Genomic DNA, 6,060 nt, shown 5'->3' with positions numbered 1-6,060 from the left:
CCTCAGAACTGTCTGATGGCGTTGGCCCCTCTGCTCGCCACCCCTGTGCCGGCACGGGGGGTTGCTCCCTGTGCTAACCACCCGTGGCAAGCCCTCGCCAGACCACCCCCGTGAGCCTGCCTGCCCGGCTCGCAGCTGCCTTGCCCTCTGGAAGAGTAAGCGGTGCAGGGACTGCGGGCCTGGCCGTCACAAAGGGTGCAGTGTCGCTCTCTGACTCTTCACGGCGCAGCTCTGCTGGGATCATCTCTGGCGACTGAGACACTGCCCAACAGCTACCTTGTGTGCCCAGTACCAGGTACACTGGAGAACCCCTCAGTGGAGCAATGACGTGGGCAATGTCTTCGGCTTTGCACAGTGCCGGGGTGACTGGATGGAAGGAGTTTCTGGGCAGTACACAGCCTTTCTCCAGGTTGCTGCTGAGCTGATTAAACCTACAGCAAGGCCAACACACTGGCATTACCCCACACTCACTGAATACATGGAGCACAGCACCTTCCTGAAGCCAGCAGAGCCATAAGGTGTCTAAAATAAAATTTAAAAAAATTTTAAATACAAATAAAACAGTAAGTAAGAAAAGCTCAGGATCCTGAGTTGGGCTGCCTGCACATGCCCCGGTCACAAGCGCTCCTTGGCACCAGAACAGCAATGCAGGAAGGAGCCAAGGAGCTCTTCAGGAGTCAGCATGGGGCTGGATGGGCCCATTAGCCCTGGCAGAGCTCCAGTGATGCCAGCTCCAGTGTAATTTTCAATACAAATGGAAACACAATGCAGGAAGCCACAAACTGTCTGCATGAAAAGCTAGCTTAGGTCTGCAAGAGTTTATTAGCCTGGGCTCCTGGCCACAAGAAAATACCTAATTTGCTTCTCTACTGCAGCTAGCCCTGGAAACCACACAGGGCGTTTTTGCTGGGCTGCATGTAAGCAGTGAGTAGGTGTCACCTTGATTATCCACTGTTACATGTAACTTTGAGGAGGACAGCCTATTTTGCACCAGTAGTTCTCATGATACATAATTAGTGCAAAGAAATACAGGAAAAAATGGAAAAGCATTTCTTATCTTTATTCTTACATAGATGGGGTGTAGCTTTACCTGTAATTCATGGGAAAAGACCTGTTTGTGTCCAGTTTGATGAACAGCTGGATCCCACCACTCCCTAGGCTGGACAGTGCACAGCAGGGCCAGCTTTGTGGAAGCAGAGGTGAAAAGAGACTTCAAGGAGGACATTCCTATGGGCAAAGGAGGCCAAGCCGCTGCGCACCACCTGTGTGGGCTGCGGCAGACCATGCCAGGACCAGAAGAGCTGTGCCACCGAGAGCCCACCTGTGCCCACGCCAGCCACAGTTGCAGTAGTACACAGGGCTCGGGAAGATCTCACCTCTTTAATAAGGCCTTGAAATTAATTTCAGAAAGCCAAGAGGGGGATTATTCAACATCCTGCCATAATTCTGTGAAAGAGAGCACAGTTCAGGTTTGCTCCTCACTTACATTAGTATGCTGGGAAGATCCGGGAAGGATTTAGAGCAGTTTGGCCTTGAAGGGATGAGACCCAGATTTTGCTGTCATAGAATATTAAAGCATTTGGCTCACATTGCAGATGAAGGTACAAGTTAGGTACCACATTGCTCAGTCCTGACAGGACTGAGGCACTTCTAAATATGACCAGAAGCAAGATTTCAGATACCATGGGAGCTTCAATGTCAGAAATACAGGTGCCTGCTAATTTAGGGCCATCAAGGGCTGAGCACCAGCTCAGCGTGTATTTGAAGGAGCATGGTTTGACAGACTGAGGTGCTCAAAGTGGGACTGAGGTGCACAGGAAATTTGGCACTACTTTTGCAAACTTCATCCTCATGCAAGTCACTTACTTAAAGCTCATTTTTAAGCAAAAATGCTCCAGTTTCTCCCTGTGGTAAAATCTGAATGTCACAATATTAGAAAAAAACCCCACAAACCGAACCCCAAACACAAACAAACCCAAACCAAACAACAAAAAAGAAAGTAACCAAAAAACCCCTAAACACAAGAACAGTAAAACTGTACGTTCTGCTTTTCCTGTGCGAAATCTGGACATTCTGTGAATTTATATATTCCACCCAGCTGTGCAACATAAGCACCAGCAGACATAGGAAACCCCAGCTCTGTGGTTTGTGGTCAGCAGCAGCAATCTGGAAGCGGGGCAGCGGCAGTGGAGACCTCGTATTTGGGGACAAGTTTGCACCAGTGGTGGTTATTTAGAAAACATGCTTATCGGACAACTCTTTTTTTGAATCTCACTTCCAGTTCCTGCTTTGCTCCTTACCCGTGTGCCTGGTGCAGCCTGCACCAGGACCACGGTGCTGCATATCAGCACGGTGACCCCGGCAATGATCCTGTGAAGGCCAGAGCTCCCCGTGGAAGGCTGACAGCTAGCCAGGTGAGCCGTACCCTCTCTTGCCTCCTTACACAGCCTTTCACACGGTGAGTTTCCCAAGTCGTTTCCCAAGCTGCTGATCTCCCTTAACAACCTGGTGTACGTGACTCCAGGCTGCTGGGGGCAGAATGGTCGCTGCTTTCCTACAGTGCGAGAAGAGATATTTTTTTTCCACCAGAGAAATTTTGCCCCTCTTTTAGACTCCGCTTCTAAGGGAAAGCATGCTTAAAGCTGTGGAGAGTGTTAAGCAGTATCCCAGGTTACCTTTTCACAGGACAGCATCACCCTTCCCTTACACCTTTCTCTTAACCTTACAGTCCCTAGAAGACCTAAAATTACCATTGACTGTTGTGTAGCAAGACAGAAAAGCTGTGTCTCATGGAAATGGACTGGATTCCTCCACTGACTTTTACCTTCAGCAACAGGCTCCATGTATATCAGGATATAGTTTAAAAGGAATGATCATCTTTTTAATAGATCACATACTGAGTCACAAGCTACATATTCAACAGAAAATCAAGCTAATTGCTCACTTCTTCTAAGATATCCCTGAAGGATAATCGACCTCTGCAGAGCTGTTTCTTAGTTGGAAACTAAATAATTAAACTGAAGAAATGCATTTCTCTTTCAAGTTTCTCTCTGTATTTTCTTTTATTCTTCTTCGTACCAAGTACATCAGCATGAACATAAGCGATTGACTTTAATTAAAAATTAAAATAAGCTCTAGTGTTGTTTTGTTAAATCCACAGCTGAAAAGCAAAAGACACTGTCAAGACAGAAAAAGAAAACACTGCAACCCTCCTGCCAGTTCTCATCCCTACCCACTTACCCAGCAAATCGTAAACATGCCGTGCAGCACCTTCCTCCTGCACGTAACTCGAGTCTTTGGCAGGATTTACTGCACATGGACTTCAGCTCCTAACAGCAGTACAGAATATAAATAAAGAAATGGACAGTACCATAACATGATAGATTTGTGAAGCCCCCAAATCTGATAGGAATCTCATTTATTAATTTAACCTATTACTGGCTAATTGCTTACATACTATCTGCAAAGGTCAGTTCTTGAAATCACCAAACAATAAGAAGGTATGAAACACTAACAAGTCCTAACACAATAAGAATGTTAATCAATAGTGTAAATGAAGCCTTGTATTGCCAATGATGCATGAAAATGTATTATTGTTAGGGACTACAAGCATGGGTTTCACTGAAAGCAATACAATAAAAAGCCATGTATTTTGAGAGAAATACAGTATAAACAGCATCTGTAAATACTGACTGTACAATGAACTTTTTCAAAAAAGCATCTTCAAAGAATAAGCCATTTCACTGAAAAGCTACCTTCTTGCACAAAAAGTAAAAGGAAAAAGAATGCTGACACAATGAAGAAATACTTGGCAAAGGCCAACTCTGAACTATACGGATGTAACAGAACACATTTATATATATTAAATACTGCATTTTAAACATATGTAAATAAATATTTATATACATTAAACTTTCATAAACTTGCTTATAAACCTGCAGCCTCACCCCAGACAGAATGCTAACAGCTACTCCATTCAAACGACCATGCCAAGAGGACAGTTACTGCAGATATTCCCCGCTGGAGGCGGAAGCAGACTCTCCACCTGGAGGCTCGGCTCCACTGTATTGCTTTATGCCCATTTAGAAAATGCCTGCCTTCCTCAGTCTCCAGCTGGTTTGGATGAATGTTAAAGAAAAATTGTATTTTTAAACTGTCTCTGAATTCTAAAAGGCTGCAGAATAGTATCCTGTTTGTAGGAGCAATTTAGCTTTATTAAGCAGCATGACACAGACGAAGTGAGCTAAGATAAGCTTTGTACAGTGTGTTGCAGCAGTCAGCAGCAGCAGCAAAGCCAATCAGTCTAGAACCTGATTACTGAGAGCTGCGCTGACACGCTGCAAGGAAAGGTGTTGAAAAACCCTCTTCTCACTTACTCATCCGCCAAGCTAGACACCCCATTTTACCTCTGATATTATTGAAGGAATTTCTCATGGCAGCAGAGGTTTGGCAAACTATACTTCTCAGAAAAGATTTTTATGTTTCTCCATTTTCATTAAACCTCTTGGCCAAACTGCCAGTTGCGAAGGTCATTTCACTTGCACAGCATTGTTAGAATGTATTTCACAAGCAGTGTAGACAGCACTTACTGTGTAATCTGTATTTCTTATTTTCCTGCTGGTAGGAAAACAGAACACTTAAACCCAGTTGGGAACCTAAGGAGCTAGACCTGCTATGGGCAGGTCATAAATTGCTATTATAAAAAGGTCCATTAGCAGGTTTGATCTGAGCAAGGAGGGTGTGCTAGTTTACTGTATTAGTCTGATTTCTTCCCAACTAAATTCTGCTCATGAATTTTAGAAGTATTGAATTAGAGGAATCTGGTTTTCAGGGCCAGGCATAGATACTGGGAACAGTCATATAATAATACACTCTTATGTTTTAGGCAGAAAAAAGGAAGTATTATTCTTTCTGAACATTTCCTTCCTCTTTAAATCTTCAGATACTCTGCTTTCTCTAAGGTCATTGCATGAATTTAAGATACACCATTCTGGAAACTAAATTAGCCCTCATTTACTGGGAAGTTGAATGCAGCCAGACTAATGGTGGTGCAAATATAATTGGTTCCCAACATGTGTCAGTGTGTATACTCCTCAAGCCACGGAAAAGATGCATTATGGGACTAATTTTTAAATGTTAATGGATATTGGATGTTTGCCAGACACCCAGCTGTGCACAAAACATTGAGATGGTAAATAGCTCTTGATCTGTTTAGAAACAAATTATAATGGCTGTTTGGATTCCACATGACTGAAGGCATGGTAACCAGCACAGGCTCACAGACTGACCCTATTAACTGCACTAAGGGGAATGTGCTGATTTAAAAAATCAAAATAAGAGACATAAACTAAGGCTATTAAGATGCCATTTAAATTATTTTAGATTAATATTAAACAAACAAAATCCCAACAACAACCCGCAGCACCTGTTACCATTGCCTACATGAGCTAACTTATTTAAGGGAGCTTTTTTGCTAGGTTTCTTGGGTAGGAGGTCAGAAAGAAATGCTTTCATCGCTCAGTGAATTTGATTCCAAGTCTGAGATCTGAGTGAAAAGCTTACCTGCACTTACAGAATAAAATCTCTCCTGCCACACATCAGCAATGGGTCTCACTGAGATGCACCAGGGAACAAGACCTCTCTTCATTTGATGGGTAGTTCTCATAATTTTAATTTAAAGTCTACAAATGTCAGTATTTGCAGAAAATTCTCTACTTGAAATTCTTACTAATTGTTTTCATTTGGTCAGCAAAACCCAACAGGGAATTTTTAATCAGCTGGATTAGTTGCTTTTGATTACTATACTGTAGCATTAGCAGAAAGCATCATGAAAAGTGTACTAATTGTCAGCAACACAGGAGAGCTCTTTTCCATAAAGCTGTGTGTTCAGCAGTTTGAGACCCCTTCTCACAAATGAATAAAACAGTCATGTGTATATCCAGGACATCTTCCCCTTTAGGATTTTGCAGTTTGGGACTGAAAAATTCTGGAGAAAAGCTTCCAAGTCTAGGGCATGATCAGTCGACTTACGATACCAAAGTTTCTCCATAAAAACCCCAC

This window comes from Falco biarmicus, chromosome 11 (assembly GCF_023638135.1).
Source record: "Falco biarmicus isolate bFalBia1 chromosome 11, bFalBia1.pri, whole genome shotgun sequence".
In the NCBI taxonomy this organism is placed as follows: domain Eukaryota; kingdom Metazoa; phylum Chordata; class Aves; order Falconiformes; family Falconidae; genus Falco; species Falco biarmicus.
The sequence above is the reverse complement of the archived record's forward strand: the minus strand, read 5'-3'. Positions refer to the sequence as shown.